This window comes from Lampetra fluviatilis, chromosome 31 (genome assembly GCF_964198595.1).
Source record: "Lampetra fluviatilis chromosome 31, kcLamFluv1.1, whole genome shotgun sequence".
Lineage (NCBI taxonomy): Eukaryota > Metazoa > Chordata > Hyperoartia > Petromyzontiformes > Petromyzontidae > Lampetra > Lampetra fluviatilis.
The window spans coordinates 720,363-738,883 of NC_136305.1; the positions used below are offsets into that span (position 1 = coordinate 720,363).

The following is an 18,521-nucleotide window of genomic DNA, read 5'->3' on the forward strand; positions in this document are numbered from 1 at the left end:
TCCTTCGCTGTAGCGTTTTACCAAGCGACGGCTTTTTATAGCTGGCCAAAAATATAAGTGCGATTAAGTGATGCTTAGGAGGAAAATTGCCAGGTTGGCCAGCAGGCTCGTTGGTTTGAATGCCTGTCAGGCAGCACTGAACGGTCGTGTATCACTATATTGTCCTACCTAACAATAAAATAATGACATAATAAATAATCAGAAAAGGGGTTGCCTTGCCACGTAAATATTAATGAAATTGACATATCAGTCTTTTAGCCGGTGGGGTCATCCAAATCAATGTTCTCCAGCATTTATAAGCAGCAAAAACATCTGGATTGGTTGCTACCAACATTCATCACCAGAGCGTTGATTAAACTAATGCTGCTGTTGCCTAATTTTTCTTTATCCACAATCGCAAACTCCCGTCATCCTCACAGCGGCTTTTGGCTAGTTATCGAACAAAGACGGTTACTACATTGCGTGCCTTCAGATGCGCTTATACGGCCGTCTGGAACGCTCCGATATTAGGAAGCCACTGAAGCTGTGCACTTTTAACTCTAGATAAAAATGTAACTTCTTTAGAACTTCTTTATGTGTTTAGTTTACTATCCTTCCCCCGCACCTCCGATTAGCACGGTTGGCTACGTACGGTACGAGAGAAGTTCAATCGGCAACCACGGTGCTTAATTTAGGAATAGATTTCGAATATAGTTTACACGGCTACTGCTGCCTTGACTGTTAAGCCTTGCGAGATCCACGAATTTTTGTTTAATTGCGTGTGCCCACAAATGGCAAGGTGTGAGCATTTCTTGACGTCACGGACATGAGTGAGCACGCGCTCGCGATCCGATCAGACTTGTGCAAAATGGTTAAGAAAACAAACAAAAAATGCACATTTGGGTCACATAGTGGCTCTGTGGCAGTTCTCTTAATTACCACAATTACGCAAATCGGCTTATAACTCCGCCGGCATCTCCGCCGCCGAGATGTGAAAATGTCCGTGTGGCGCAAAAGGTTCTCCGTCCTCCGCCTGTTGCAAAGGCACCCGTGGCGAAATCCTTTCACTGCGCCTGGTAAATTTGGCATAGGCCTGCACCATGACGTCCCCCTGCGAGGAGACCTCTTAGCCCTGCGAATGTCGGGATGTAAGCGGGACAGCTGGCATAATGTCTCCCATGAAAAATGGAGTGTTAAGCGATGCTGCTTCCTCCACATGGCACAGAGAGAGACCGAGGCGTCGACTCAAATCGCTTGCCCTTCGACTCGCCCCTCCTACCTCCTTGTGAGATGACCCCGCAGTGTCCCCTATTGAACTGGCGAGATCGCACCCCCCCCCCTCCTCTCCTGCAGACTGCACATCTCTGCAAGTGTTGTGTTGTGATCACGCGCGGCATTGATATGAACGTGAACACAGTTGTTGTGGCATAAAGGTCAAAGCCTTGTGAAGTTCTACAACCGTATCACGCTCACAACTTTTCCAGGGCACACTGCGGAAAGCGTGCTATTTTTATTTTGGGTTGTAACTTTATCTTGGCGGCTTATTGTAAATTGGTCTGCTGGGAATATTCTCAAATTCTCCAAAAATGTTTTAAACATACATTGCATATATATTTTAAAAGCATTGCAAGTTCAGGTAATTTCAGCACCCCAACAAAAAAAGGAATATTTTATGACTTGCACCATTTCAGATTCCAAAATGTAAAAAATACCCCACTTCATTTGAGCATATAATATTCAAAGTTAAGCTCTGAATAAAACATCAACGCCCAATGGAAGCAGTTTATTGTTCAATTCTTTATGCTCTTTTAAATTTGCCGGCCGGATATGCAGGAACAAAGAACTGCGGAACAGCACAAAGGCTAAAACATCGCATTCCTGTCTTGGCTTGTGTTGTCTTTTTAACCCCAAATGTTCAACAGCTCCCACACATTCCTCAGTTATGTTATGTTCTAACAATCAACATGCACGAATCATATTCGTCACCTATGTCACATGTCACCTCCTGGTTTGTGTCTGTCACGACCTGGTCACAACTAGAGAAATATACAAACATTGCAACTTTTAAATGTACGCCTGTCTTTTGTATGACTCTAAATGTTTTGGCTGCCTCCTTACAAATCTGTGAAAACAGACACTGAAACTTGCCATTGTGTTACTATGTTAATAGTTACACAATGGGGCGCCGATGCCGCAGGATGTTAACTACCTCGCCTGGTATACAGGAGGTCGTGGGTTCGATCCCAACCCTGACGATACCTGTTTATTTGCAGTTTGCATGTTCTCCCTGTGGTCGCGTGGATGTTTCTCTGGGTCCTCCGATTTTTCTCTCCACATTTAGAAACATACATTTAGAGTATTTGGCTGCTATAAATTTCCACATGACAAGCCACTGCGTTGAGCTATCATTTGTGGCCAGGTCGCTTCTGAAAAAGAGCTGTATAGCTAAGTGGGCCTGACCTCGTAAAATCAAATGAATAGTTTAGAAATAGTGAGTGAAGGGGGTAAGCGGTTGCACATTGATAAATGCACTGTGAACTCCGTGGCCTGAGCTCGATTCCCGCAATGGCGAACATCAGTGGTGAGTGATCTCTGAATCGGTTCAGGGTGCCCCCACTTCACCAACACGCACTGACCAGCATACTTGAGTAAAGTCAGACAAACCCCATGGCTGTCGTGGTGTTGGGAGGCCTTCATCAGGCAGTGGATTATATTCGAGATGTAACGATTCACCCCTTATGGTGACGTGTTATGAATCAGGAGTCGCAGGATTACTATTTGGTGTCGTTTTTACAGTTTCGCTTGTATTTCTTCTCCGCTGTTCTGTCTCGCTTTTCACCATCTCATTTACTTTATTAGCCTCAATAATGTCACATCACTTGTAGAAATTGTGAATCGTCGATTCTTGCGTTGTACGATCAACGTTTCGTACCATGAGAGTACGAATGATCGTGAATCGATAAATCTGTGAATTGTTCCACGAGTAGGATATAGGAGCAAGTTTTCAGTGGAAGGTGTTGTAACTGGGCACGCTGCCGCAGATGTTTGTCAATGCTGGCGATTGGTTCCGCAGATTTCACTTTGGTCCATCTGTGCAGCTGTTTCATATCTCATTGCGCTACTGCACAAATGTTGCCAAGTAGATAAAAGCCGCCCAGCTGCGCACTGTTGCGCCTGCCTCTGCTCTCCTGTTTCCGTTTTGACTTTTTTGTTTCATCAGCTGGTTTCTGTCTTCCCAGAAAAAAAATATTCGGTTGTGTCGACTTCCGAAAAATCTTTTGAACTTTTCCGGAAATGTGGGAATTGCCTAAACACAGCAGATGTTGGGCTAGGAGCCCGGCTGATTGCTAGCTTGTGTAATGCTTGTTTTAAATAATAAATGCATTCCTGTTTGTGATTCCTAAACATGCACGCACATTTTTTGTTACGTGGAAAACTCAAGAATTTGTCGATAATACTGCGGCCTGAGAAGGACAAATATATAATCGGCGATATTTTGGGCATTGACCCTCTTCATAGTCCTTACAAAACCTTAAATTCTGTAGCAACTATGTGGCACACATTAAAAGTTTGCAAGTAATTTATATATATTTTAGTCTGTTGATCTTCTTCACACTATACGTAGCCAACTGTGCCAATCAGAGGTGGGGGGAAGGGCAGCAAACTAAATGTAACACGGAGGCTTTTTGCGACAGAAATACTTCTTCAGAATGTTGGCACATCGCCTGATGAAGTTGGTTGTTATCACCAGCGAACAGTTGTACTCAAATAATAATTGCTGCGGGTTGACTCTCCAACACACCGTTGTGCTGAAGTAACTAATTGGCACATTTTGTTCACGTGACAAACCCCACTAGTTGGCTGTGTCGGGTGGGGGTGGGCTAACAGCACATTGAGAGTTATTACATCTCATCCAAAAACCTTCATGATGAAGTCATTTTTACTTTTTGCGTACACTTCACTTTAAGATTCGGTGTTGTGATTTGGTTTCCTATTGTCTTATTTATGTAAACACTTACGTATAGTTAACGTGTGGTACTTTAGGCAGTTTTTTTTATTTCGTAAACAATTATTCACATTTCATCATCGGCTGTGGCCTATCCACTGCTGGATGGAGGCCTCCCCATGGGACGGCCATCCCTCATTGTCTTATTCAACACATGCTTTGGCAACCCGTACAAATATTTTTCTCCATTTGTCAGATGGTAGCATGACCCGTACCATAGGAATGTGGAATGTACACCTCTGGCTCAGGGCTGCTTGCAGAGGAGAGCATAGCCGTACAATTGTTGGGTTCCAGTAGCACTTACAAATGTAGTTTTTAAAATCTTAGTTTTCCACGAATTATTTTACTTTGACCAAATTTCCCGGAAAGCGAGCAGTTTTGTCAGATCTTGGAAACTGAGCAGGCTTGAGCCTGGCCAGTGACGACACGGTGACCACCCTGCACAAACAGTTTGTCGTCGGTGCTACGGGGATACGTGGTGCGTAGTAAAAGGCAACGCGTCAAAGGCAATGCGGCAAGATCCATTGTTGTCGTTCTGTACCTTTTACGCTTCCGCATTTCTACACACACCTTCGGCAACCCGTACTTAACAGCGCTGTGAAGTGCAGTCAATTAAACCTCACGACCCGCTCGCATGGGCATGGAGAGGTCCTCATCCAGCAGTGGATTGACAGGCAGGCCTGCACATGTACACGTACGTCGGAGCAATGCTGACCGAGCAACTGAGAAGGTTACAAAAAAACTGGGAGAGAGAAGCGCACGTGGCCCGGCTTCGGGGCTTCGCTCGGTGCTGCGCCGGCAGCTGCGAGCGTCTCTCGTTGAGCGCGAGGCGTCGGCTACATTCCCCGGGAGGAGCCTCGCCATTGGCCACCACAACAGGGCATTGTCCCGTCGGGATTACAGCTGCGCGCGAGACGAGCGGCTGCCAGAGAGACGTGACCGCACACGACCCTCCGACTTGCGCGCCCGTTGGCTCGGCCGGCTTAATGGAGGGGGGGGGGGTTGGTGGGTCAGGCCGCGTCAAGAGCGTTGCGAGAGAAACCGACGTGGGTCGGTGCCACGGTGGCGCTGCGCCCTGGGCGACCGAGGGGCCGACTCGGGCGACGAAGTGTGAAGCACGGGCGCGCCAGCTCGGCTCACGTGGCGGGCACAGCCGCCTGGGCGCTACGTGGGGCGCCTTTGCTGACGGGGGGGAGAGGGACCCAAGTTGTGGGGAGGGGGGTGACTCGATGCAGACGTGGAGCGGGAGAGATGAACACAGAGGCGGACGCAGAGACGCACATGCACGCGCAGAGAGATACAAGTGCACGCAGAAGCAGGCGCACAGGGGAACGTAGACAGACGGAGACGTGAAGAGAGGAAGACGAAGGCAACGGTTGCAGAGGTGGGAGAAGCAGGTAGACCGACACACCGAAAAGCATATGGGGATGGACAAAGAGACACCAAAGGGTACACAGATACACGTGTTGAACGACACGCGAAGAGAAGCACGGAGAGATGGACACAGGCATGAAAACGGCCGCAGAAAGAGGCACGGAGAAGGACAAATGGAGGTCCCTAACGAGACGGTGGCTCTGCGCGCCTGCACACGTTCCACAAGCGTATACACAGCACAACGCGTAGCCACGCAACATACACACCGCTGTGATATATGCACAGTGTACAATGGTTTTAAAGCCAGCCCATTGATATCAACTACAAACAAAAATGAAGCAGACTGATCATGCACAGGAGCAACAATTAACGTCCGCTTTTACAAATCCAGGCACAGACATTGCAGATCTCTGTTGCCGGGGTTGCAATTCGTCGCCGCAGACCACCGGGGCACCCTGATTGTGGTTGTCGGCGCGGGCGTCCCACCGAGAGCGAGCAGCCGAGCGTGGGATCGGGGAGCGGTTCGGCAGCGACGCTGACAGCGCCGACGTGAAGCACGTGGGACGCGACCAAGGCGGCGTGAAGGAGCGGCGTGGGGGGGGGCAGGAGTGGGGGGGGGGGCAGGAGTGGGGGGGGGGCAGTCGCCCTATCAGGTGTCCCCTGCTCGGTTGGGTGGCAGCAGCCGGCGTTCGTCCGCTTCACCGACCCGGACGCACCTGGCGCGTGCTAATAAATGGACCCGGCTGATTTTCTGCCCCCATTAAGATGCGAACCCGATGGCTTCTTTTCGGCCCGAGTGGCGATGGTGACGCGACAATGGTGGGGGCGCGGCGCTCCGCACGCAGCTGGGCGGGAACCTCCTTCCGCAATGAATGCACGGGAATTTTTGCAGGAACTGGTGCGGTGGAAGTTATGACATGTAGATGTCTGACTAGACAATAAAGCTAACTGACTATTTTTTCCTTCAAATTCCAGAGCCGTTTATTGACTTGTTTTGCTCAAGCTGTCCCATAAAAATGAAACAATTATATCACCATGCATCCAAGAAATCACAATGCATTCATATAAAGTACTATTCCATTGCAAGGTCCAAATACACATCTTGGTAACTAAAGGGATTGTTAGTCAAGAAGATTCCGGACCTTTTTCACCAGAAATTGCACAAAAGGGAGTTTTAACCAATTCATGAATTGGACTTTATCCTGTGTCTTGTTCGGTGTGTGGCTCGTCAGGGTTATGCTGGCTCGTAAAGGAGAACATGAGACAAGCGACGTGACTACTAGTACGCACTTATTGGTGTAAAATATTCTTCAAGTTATTTACTTTGGGGCTTTTATCGAGGTAGTTCTACATCAGTATGGGAAATAGCCGTCTGTCTCAAACGGGACACTCCAGACAAGCTGATATGAGGACTTGGTAACACTTTCATGGCTAAATATAGAATTTTTAAACTGCGCGCCTATGTACGCTATTAAATAAACCCGCGTTTCCCAGGACCCTAGCTGGGGTTGTACATGGAGGGATGACATAATCTATTGTTTGCGTCACAGTCTGCTCATCTTTGGCCAGATGTCACAGACCAGGAGTTCCCAACCTTTTGTCCGTCGGCCACTGGTGGGCCGCAAACCACAAGGCCGTGGGAAGTGGTCTGTGGCGACGTTGCAGATAAGATTTTATTTTCACAAAACGACACTTTAATTTTTTTACCAAATGTGGTTCCGCAAAAAAATATTTTAGAGTTGAGATTGCTTTGCTGTTCTTGAACGGTTGGGAATCAGTGGTCTAGGCGATGCGCACCACACCTCTTGCGTATAATAATCTACGAGACACAATATAACCGATCGCAAAGTGTACGAATTTACGCCCGTTTTTGAAGCGTCGACGTGTGGGCTGCAGTGCTGCTGCAGGGGTGGGTGTTCTGCTCGCTCACTTTGTTAATCCGACAAGGCATCTGACCACAGTGTCTTGTTGAGACACACGGCTCCGTGGCGGATGCGTGGACGCATTACAATATTTATATATTTAAATACACAGAAACCCGCTTGGCCGAATGTGTGACTCCTTTGCATTGGGCAGGAGGACCCGTACCAGGCCGTGTGGATGGAGTCCCGTCATGAGCGCTGACTCGCAGGCGCCCACGCGCCACCGGTTGAGGATGCTTGTGGAATGGGGATGACGCGTCGCTCAGTCAAAGGTCACGCTTGTTGCAACGCAAGCCGTGCCGGCCGATCAAATCTATTTCTTGTCGTTGTCAAAGACAAGTTGGACAAAAAATTTGAAGTTTGCAAAAAAAAGATCCTTTGGTGTGCTGAGCGCTTGGAATTACATGGCCAACGATAACAGCTCAGCGATTCAACAAGTGTTTTTTTTCATAAGAATTGTAGAATAATGGTGTTAACCGTGTCTGCGTAAGTGGTAGGAATGAACTCCGTGCATTTGTGTTCCGTAGATGTCTACCGATGCATAATGGCATCGATTTATTTCGATTCTTAAGATCACGATGCTATCATCGAACCACTTGTGTTCGAATCGATGATGTTTAAACTCACGCACGTGTGCGACGTGTTCATGTGCACCCTGCCAGCCAGCATTCTTCAACTGAACCCGTGGCAGTTCATCGAAGCACTGGAAGGTGGAGGGTTGTGAATCATTACACATCTAAGTTATAGTATAAGATTAAAATGACGCATAGATATAAAATGTTTGTGAATTGGCTGGTGTAGCCCACTCGCCTTTCTTGTGAGCGCTCGTGACGGGACTCCACACCGCCCGGCACAGGTGCACCTCCCGGATTGAATGGAGCCACGTCAGCAACCGTTTATTGTTTTAGTGAGCACTATACACCTACACCAAATGTACCTATGTACTTTGAACTTCTTTCGTACCGTACGTAGAAAACCGTGCTAATCGGAGGTGTGGGGGAAGGACAACAATCTAAACACATAAAAGAGTTCCAAAGAAAATAGTTTTCGATACATATTTAAAAGCGCATAGCACCCAGCGGCTTGCTTATATCGGAAGGAAGAGCGTTCCAGATGGCCGCAAAAGGGCATCTGAAAGCGCGCGATGTAGTGACCGTCTTTGTTCGATGGCCAGCCAAATGCTGCTGCTGTGAGGATGACCGGAGATGACCATGTCATCCCTCCACCGCCAAACGTACTGAGTTCATGTTGTGTTTATTTGGTGACACTGCGTTGGCAGTGGTGCACAAATGGCAACAAAAGACACATTCGTCAATATCACTGCGCTCTTAAAGAGAACAATATATAAGAGGTGACGTTTCGGGCAATGACCCTTCTTCATTGTACATTTGTAGCATGCCAGGTGGTTATGAAGAAGAGCCATTGCCCAAAACCTGTTGTATTATTTGTTACTAGCTTTTATGACCATCCTAGGATGGGTGTATGTTGCAGTAAATCTGAAATATTCAATAGAAAAATTGTTGAGCTCATGATTATTAATGAGGGGGGGGGGGGTTGCCGCATGTGGAGTGACGTCACTTGCTAATGGTCATTGGGGAGGGGTGCGGCATGTTGAGTGACGTCACCCCCTCATGATTATTAATGAGGGGAGGGGTGCGGCATGTGGAGTGCGCGACATTCTTGTGCGTTCGTGTAAGTTTCCATGCGGGCATGAATATGAAGGGGGGGGGGGCTCTTTTTCAGTGACGTCACGCACGGATATAGCACTGTGCTGCGTAGATGTATTTTTTACCGTCACTTTCTGTAAAGAAACGTCATATTTGAAGCAACTTTGCGTAATAAATTATTTAATTTAGCTCGACCTTCTACGTGAGTGTAAAAACACCCACTCATGAATATTAATGAGAGGGGTGGGCCTCATGTGGAGTGACGTCACGCACGGGACATACACATTCTTGGCTTATTATATTCGTAATTTAACCTTGGTGAAAGTTGATGGACGTATACAACAACAAAAGCAGCTTCGTATGTAATAATGCAAAGAACAATTGAATCGTTTTTATATTATCGGAGTACCACGGCAGAGAAAAGGCACACAGCGGTCCGCCGATCTCGTCGCCTGCGCCGTGATGTTCGGTGGCTCGGGGTGCCCGTGAGGACAACGGCTATAAGCCGAGGAGAGGCTGAGGTGGCGTTGTGTGTTTGAACTGTTCGTTTTTCTCGGAAATGCACAAACGTTTGATAACCGGTCTCAAAGCGGCGTAACTGCAGAGTAGACGAAGCTGTGGCGCGTGGAACAAGCCCAGCCTGCCGTACAGACCTAGAGACGGGACATTTCCTTGTTTTGTTTGCATCTTCGTCCTCTTCTGCCATGGCATGTCACGTGTACGGTATTCTTATTATGCACATTCCAACGTACCTTGTTGCGTTTCCCACTCCGTGTAGACCACACGGACGCTCCCCCACCCGTGCCTCCCAAGTGATGAATTGTTATGATTCGGTACTGCAATCTCCTTTGTGGCATCTCATTTGTATTGTTTGTTATTTTTTTCCGCATCTTTTTTGTAAAGTTTTGTTCACTCCATTATTATAAATGTAACGCAATTATGTAATTAGCATGAATCGTAACTGATCAATTTTCACACGTGCGTGACTGACACACGTTTTGTGAGCATAAAGAAACGATTTTAATTGATTAAACGATTCATGGTTACTCTAAACTAAACTAATTTAAAAGTATACTGTTCTACTTTACCAGGTAAGGCCCACTGAGCTATATAGCTTTTTCAGAAGCGATCTGGCCACAAATGATAGCCCAACGAAGTGGCTTATCATGTGGAAATTTACATCAGCCACATACTCTAACCCAGTGGTTCTTAACCTGGGTTGCACGCACCCCTGGGAGTGCGAGACATGCCAGATTGTTTTGGAAGGTAAATTATGGAAAAGGTAAATTAAGAACGGGCACATAAGGCCAACTACTTTGTTTCATCAAACCTCTATTTAATAACATACATTTTTTACGATTGAGAACCAAAGGGGTTGCAGGCTGCAGTAAAGGTTAAGAACCACTGCTCTAAACGCATGTTTCTAAATGTGGAGGGAAAAACTGGAGGACCCGGAGGAAAATCCACACGACCACGGCGAGAACGTGCAAAATTCCAATATTCACAGCCGTCAAGGTTGGGATTGAACCTACGACCTCCTGTATACCAGGCGAGGTGGTTAACATTTTGCCAGCTGCTGATCAGGTCAAGGCACTGTCCTGTGAGAATCCCCCTCCACACGTGTATGTGCGTCTGTGCGCGTGCGTCTGTGCGCGTGCGTCATGGACTGTTGCTTCACGTGATAGCCTCAAAGTGCACCTGGCCTGGCACAGGCGCCGTTGTGACGTCACCGTCGCTTAGTGGTGAATGGCGGTTGTATTGGTCTGCTAGAAATGTTTAATCTTTAACCAAATCTCCAGCAGCCCCGCTAAACTCGTCCCCAGCAGTAGCACTCAATCAATTAATCAATATTGTCTGTTTAACCAGGTGAGTGCTGTACAACTATACACGATCTCTTCTGCAAACGAGGCGTGCCTCAGTGTTCTGCAGCTAGTAGGGAAGGGTTGTAACTCAAGTTCATTATTAATTTTTTTCTAAATGGTTTGTGAGTCATTTTCACGTTTCATATTTGGTCTGCGTCACAAGCAAACAGTGTTGCGAAATTGTATCATGTTTGTGGTCATTAGTGTACTTTTAACATGAAACAACACGAAGCAGTAATGCCTGACAGTACTGGGTAACGGTGGGCATTGGGCCCTCAACATTCGGATCAAATGGCGTAGAAGAAAATTACTTCACCAATCTGGAGGAATTAAGCAGGTGGAGATGGTAAAAAGTTACACAACTAGATTCCCCATGATTATAAAGTGCAGTATATCATCTGGAATATTGTTTATCTTTGTATGTATGTGTACTTGCATTTACGGGTGCACAAGCCGGCACACAAGTGAATCTGTAGAGCGTAATGAGAAGCCTCAGTGACCTGGTTTTCTGGGCTCACTGTGTATCACTGAGTATCACTGCACATTGTCATAAGTATTGCTGTGGACGTGACGCCACGGTGGCGAGATGTTAACTACCTCGCCTAGTATACAGGAGGTCGTGGGTTCAATCCCGACCCTGATGCCTGTATATTTGGAATTTGCACGTTCTCCCCGTGGTCGCCTGGATTTTTCTCCGGGTCCTCCGGTTTTTCCCTCCACATTTATAAAGATGTGTTTAGAGTATTTGGCTGTTATACATGTTAACATGATAAACCACATTGTTGAGCGATCATCTGTTGCCAGGTTGCTTCTGAAAAAGAGCTGTATAGCCAAGTGAGCCTTACCTGGTGAGAATCCATCTGAGATTTAACCTGGTTCCCAAGTGTAGCAAGTTGATGGTCCTCAGCCTGGTCACAAATTAATGGAAGACAAAAACCACCTTATCTCATTTATGTTTTCACCGAATTCAACTAATTCCATATGTTCAAATAAAGCACTGGTTTGATAGACCCTCCTTGCAGGGCATACAGAACATGTGCTCCTTGCGTGCAAACATGGCCTTTTGAATTGACTTCAGATGAAGTTGTCTTGCATCATCTTTCAGGCAAGTTCTCTGACACAGGTGTCGTACTGCTCCCTATAAGAGTCTCATGATGCTTTTAGGACCGTTGTAATAAACAATAATTGGGGGGTGGGGGGATGACACGTGTAAAGATGACAAATCATTCATTGTTGTGGTGGTGTGTGTGTGTACTGCAGGGAAGGGAGGCAGCCTTGGCTATCGCGTTCTCTTGCGTAGGCGTTCTCGCTCCGAGCGACTCCTTGTAGCATCGTGCTGCACACAAGAGACAGTGGTTTTGCTCCCATGGATAGTTTTGACAGTTTCCCATTTATTTAGGGTTTCCGTTGAGGGTGCGCGGGGGTGGGAGAGCCGGAGAGGGATTTGGGTCAGAGGAGGCAAACAAATGAAATATGTATTTTATTTTGTTTGCAGTTGTGAAAAATGACGAGTAATATGTCACTGTGCAGGAGCATGGGTGGTCTTCCGTTCCACGGCTTGACAGGACAGCCCAGTTCATCTGCTGCTCTGTCGTCGATGGCAAACAAAGACAAAGACCCCCCGTATAGCCTACCTAGACCGTTGGGGCAAGTGCTGTTTGACACCTATGAAGGCTGATAGGGCCCACGGGGGGGGGGTTCTGTGCCGAGTAGAGTGTTCGCTCGCCTTTGTCTCGTCCGTTGTTAATGTTTTCACACTCCACCAGCTATTCGTTTTAGGCCGAGTTGACTTTGCTGAGGTTCAGATTAAACTGCCCATTGATGTTTGTTATGAATGCACGAGAAATACAAAATTATTATCCGGCAGGTTAATAACGCAATCAGCTAATCACTGTGCCACCACTCGCATACATCCATACAAAGGTATGCTATGGAACAGATCTGCCATACTCCACACGTGCATATGAAGTAGTATACATACAGCACTGTATTTACATTCATGAATGTACACAAATACATAGATAAACAAGTACTGTGTGTGTGCGTGCGTACACAAGCCGACCTTGCAAGTCAAATTCTGACTTACAAGGTCGGCTACGGGATCTGACAGAAGGAAGGAGGTGATGGTGAGGTGTGCTGGCATGAACAGCGATGGCTGTGATGGGACCTTGACTTGTACATACACAGGCATACATATAATTCTATATAAACTCATAAGCAAGATAGTAAAAGCAAGGGCAGATACATTGTGTACCATGTAAAACGTTATACTAGCTATGAATGTCTGAAGTAAAACTTAAGAAATGCCTATTATAAAATAGCACCAATTGCCATTTAATGAGGGCTGCTCACATGGCTCTGCTGTATGTGGTAATGCCGCCCCTATTATTCTAGTAGGGTGTCCATACATGGATCGCCCTGTGTGTTGTTACTGCACGAGACAATGGGGGCAGCCTCTGTCTGCTTTCTGTCGGCTCCAGTGCCACGGGCTCACAGGAAATACCCCCAAAAATGCCGTTGTAGAAATACAGGGTACAAGTTTTTATCGGCGTAAGAATAAAAATGTTAAAGTATTTTGCGTCCAATTATTCGGGGGGGGGGGGGGGGGGTGGCTATGAAATAATAAATTATTGTATTTTCCCCCCAAAATCAAAGATTCACTTTTTCAGATTTGACTACTTACGAGCATGAACTCGCCTCTATTTGTGCTTTATAGCCCTTCTAGAACCCCGTTAGAGTTTACATCAGTTACTCACTGCATTAGTCCAGAGGTGGATGTCCAGAGATGTAAAATCATGGATATGTGTATGTCATATGTACATATTCATATAAAACAACATTGCATTCAAAGCTTCTCTGTGTCCTTCACCAATCTCGGTCCAGTTACTTCATATTTCATAAATTTCGTGTGTCAGATATCGAGCTCATCGCTTGCACAACAATCAAGTCAAGTGGGTGAGACCAAAATAAGGTGATCGTTATAAATCAGTGGGGAACCTATAAATGGATTACCATGTGTATACACAAACTATTCGTTCCACACTTTGTTTCCGGACTTCGGTCTTTACACGCGGCAAGTGTCCGTGTAACTACGTGATCCCATATTTATAAAACACTGCAGCTAAATAAAGGTCGCAAGAAGAGGTCAGCGGCCACATCGGGAGTAATTCCACGTTGCCGCCAGGGTCCGGCAGGAAACGTTTGAAGCCCTGCAGGGCACGTTCTTCATTTCTGAGCGCGAGCGTGGGCCTCTGCGGTTAGCGGAGAGCCCTTCTCGCTTGGAAGTAATCAAGCCGAGCAGGAAACCAGGGGAAACGAGGCCCACCTCCCCCCCCCCCGGTGGTGGTGGAGACGGGGGAAGTTTCCCGTCGCACTCTAACATCTCTGGGGTTGTATGTATATTTAATTCTGTGTCTGCGCATGTGGGTGCGCAACGCTGGTTTTACAGCTACTCTGCCGTTCGTACGCCACTCCGGCGCTTTTTCTGCTTGCATTCCCTCGGTCCTGCGTAGGAAACGTTAAAAGCATTCTCGTGCAACTTTCGTAAGAAGTTGTGCCCTTATAGCGTATGAATGGATGAGAAGATGAATATTCCACATTTACTTGCCGAGGGAGCTTTTGAAAAGCAGTTTCAGCTTCATGTTTGGGTTGTTTGTTTTGAAAGCGAATTTCATGTGCACAGCCTAACCGCGACTCTCCCGTTTATACATTTCAGCTCCAACGTTGTCAATGAAGGCGAACGTGAAAGCTCTGACCGTGTACGTACTGCCAGCGCTGTGTGCAGAGTGCGGCCCTCCTTCGATTTGGGTCAAAGTTAGAAAGGGGAAGACTTCATGAATTTTAAAAAGTTAAACTTTACACGGCAAATCTCCCATCCATTGCATTATTAATGCGGAAGCTCTCGCCTGGTGGTGGTGCGCGCGTGCGGGAGCCGACGCTAATGTCTCTCTGCCGCGACGACGCCGCCGTGAGAGATTTAGTTTTACTTCCACTTCGTGGCGCTTCTGTGACAAATCTCTCCGCTCGCCGAACCTGGCGGCTCGGAAAAAAAATCGTTCGAGTAAACGCACATTGCAGCAAATAAACACGTTAAATACTCTTGTAATTCTCGCGAACGAAAGTGCGTGTGCAGCTCAAGGATTTACGTTTAGAGCACACGCAACGTGCCACACTGCTGGCGCCAGGTTATGAGCGTTAAATTGTGAAACGTATGTGCGGCGTGGCTTGTGTGTTGTTTGTAACCTACGCGTGGGGTTAAACAGTGGTGACTTGTTTTGCTGCAAAGCCATGAGTTTGGTTGGTGAGGTGGTTAAAAACCAATATAGGAGCCTCGGTGCCAATGGTCTCGTAATTAGAAAGCACACTTTAATGTCTTGCATAATTCAAACCCAGGTGTCTTTAAAACAAACCCACAGTAGTAATCACAGTAAATATCATTAAAGAATGCCTAATTTATCCAGGAAGCCCTTGTAGTTTCAAACATCAGGTGGGTCCTGCGTTGGGATATCCGGTCAAAACGGTGAATGAGGGGTGTGCGAGAGGAACCGGAGCACCCGGAGGGAATCCACGGTGGATACGAGGGGGATGACACTCAGCACCGTCTGATCTGCTCGCCGCACCTTGCAGCCCCATCGCCTTCAACACCTAGCAAGCCCTCCATGTGGTCACCCATCAAATTGCTAACCCGACTCACCTCTATTTAGCTTCCCTGATGTGATGAGATTGTACGCATTCAGCGTGGTTTAATGAAAGGCCAAGTTAATGGAAATATTAGGGTCTGGATCAAGTCGACTCAAGTCTCTCTTTGCAGACAAAGATGTGGCATTCATCTCCAATGGTGGCACTCAGCCCCAATGGTGGCACTCAGCCATTATCATAAGATAATTAAAGTGTGAAGTATACTGGCATGTATATATAAACAGGAGTACCTCACCTTGTGATGTATACAATACTCGTGTGTTTGTTTGCAGTGCTGATCATTCGTTGCTGTCTGATCTGATTGTTAACAGATGTAAACAATGGGAGTTGGATTGGCGTGCATGCACCCGTGTGTTTGTGTTTTTGCTATGGGGCTGGATGTGATGTCGGGAATATTTCTTTATTTGTTGTGGCCCAGCATGGGACAATGGTGCAATACATCCTACATCAAAGCAAAACGAACCCTCACACATTCTCTTCCCAAGTAGCTCTCTTTTGTGTTATTCAGAGCATTCCCTTCAAACTCATGTGTGCTCGAATATCCAGTAGCGGGTCCAGTGACCAAGGCAAACTTAAGAGCAGATGGTGAGAGACCGTCAGGGCCGATCTTGGAGGTCACCGCGTGTCAACTGTGCGGCAGCTGTGCGATCCGACGGAGGGTAGAGAGAGCGTTGGCGAGGTGTGGTGGGGTGGCGTCGACGGCTTCGGCCATGGTGACGTCTCGAGTAGCGTGGCAATGTGTCATTTAATACAGTTTTATTTTTCAACTCTTTTTCGAACGCGTGTGGGATAGTGCCCTTTAACCTTCAGCATTTTGCTAAATTCAGGGGCTTGCGTGAATAAAGCTAGGCGCTTGTGTTGTGGTAACGATGACAAATGTTTTACATTTGCCAGTCGGTTCTGATGCCACGACCACAATCCAATTCTTAACATCGATGTTGAGTTTTTGATCCGTGTCCACAAATGCGGATTCGAGGACACGGGTTTCAAGAATGAGGGATCCGAGCGAAATAGGCCTTGGTAGTAATTGTGATAGTGCTACGGGGGATTATGAAACAATGGAGCCTCAGCTGCTCGGTAACGTAACACTCCACCGTGAGCCGCTTGATGGGCGTAAGGTTAAGGGGGATTGGCTGGAAGGACCACAACTGTGGGCTATTGTCCTGGAGCTCCCCAGCGATGAAGTTGCCCCGCGTTAATTTGCTGGAATTAAGCACCAAATGTAATAGGGGCAGTGGGGTTGGCAGATGGGACGTAGATGCCGAACCAGGATGCGCCTAAATTGAGGGTGGCTTTGGAGTGCGTCTCCAGAGCAGCGTGCGTGGTTGGGGGGACTGTCGGGGGATGATTTGTGACCACCGGACGCTTCCTCCTCTACACACGATTCTTGCACCATGCATTCATCGTCGGTTATTCACGATGCACGCGGACGATGTATGCAAGTTGTTGTAAACTATCATGTTGTCTGCGGGCTAATGGAGCGAACAACACTGCACAAATTAGACGTACTAAACAAATGCAATCGGTACAAATAAGAGTTAAAACGAGACAACAAAAATCATCAATTATTGATTCGAATTGCAAACCTAAATCGTGACAAATAACGGGATCACTGGCGGGGTAACTTGTAGCGCGCACCGCGTTAACCCGCACATCGAGGGACGCCTCCACAACGTGTCGGGCCACGGCGTGCTCAGGGTGCTGTACAGGTGTGCGGCACGGAATTTCTGCACGGCGCGTGAATTCTGCCGCAGGACAGAACGGCACAGAAATCCCTCCTGCTCAGCGTTTAAGTGAATACTTGTGGAATGTGGGGAACCAAAAATTGTAAGGAAATGAGGGAAGAAGTTTTAATTTCTCTATTTTTTTGGGGGGGGAGGAGGGGGCTCGGAGGTGTTTGGTGTGCGTGAACCCGTCGGGCTGGTTGGCGGAGATGTCCTGGGACCGTGGTGGCTCTGACGGGTGGCTCGAGGCATAAACAACAACCTTCCGATGTCTTCATGGAACTTACAAAAACAATCCCCGTCTGGGCCAAGCCCCTGCAGACATTGGCCGTCGCCCCTTCGCGCGGTGTTGCACGGACCCAGAAAATCTGTTGCATGTTAATTCCCTCGTTTGTTTCGCGAGAAAATGTTGGTAGCCGCCCATTCTGTGGGGTTATTCAAGTGACAGACATTCAGGGCTCGGGGAGGAGAGGCCCAGGGAACGGCTGCGTCGCTCCGCGTCAACGTGCCCACCACCACATCTTTGCCCCCCCCGCCCAACTCGCCCAGCAGCAGCCGCCGCACGTGGGGAGGGTTTATTTAGACTCCTGCACCTGACTGCGAAGGCTCACGGGAGTTAAAATCACTGCACCAGGCTGCATCTGCAAGTGAACAGAACAGCTGACTTGGAAGGGGTAATCCTCGTGAATAGGGAACTTTTTCCAGACGCCCCCCCTTACAGATCCAGACGCAGGGCTGTGTTTGGAGCCACTGAAGCAATGGGTCGCTGCATAAAACCTCGATTTCCCCCCCCCCCCCCCACCGGGTAGATCAGTGGCGCAGTTGTTAGTGCGCTGTGCTATGAACCCAGCGATCAAAGTTTGATTCCCGAACCTGGCTAATGTCAGTGGCGTGCAATATCGGAGCCGGTCCTGGGCCCCCACCGCCCCAACCAGCTTCTCCTACCAGCAGTGACGACCATGGTGGTGATGGATGGTCACACAATCCCACGAGCAAAGCACAGCGGTTGATTGACAAAGGGCTGCCACGTATTTACTTATTATTCTACTCAACGGTTCCACCGCTTTACTTGAGAAGCTCTCGGGGAACTATCGCATCTTCGTGTTTTGTGCAATGGGGCTCAAGGACCCGAGACACGGGGGCCGTGGCTTGGCACCGGACAGCAGCAGGGGCCCGGTGTGAGTGGAGGGCGCCGTGATTACGTGTGCGGGCACACGGAGCCTGCTCGCCGCCTCACCCGCGGGTGAATCCACACGCAGTGGCCGCGTTCCTCGGCCGAGCGAGTGCCA

General features: G+C 47.9%; 1 protein-coding gene across 3 annotated transcripts in view; it reads left to right on the top strand.

The window, feature by feature from the left end:
• Positions 1-18,521, top strand: part of LOC144943412 (epidermal growth factor receptor-like) — an 88,202-nt gene that overhangs the window by 13,114 nt on the left and 56,567 nt on the right. The window lies entirely within an intron of this gene.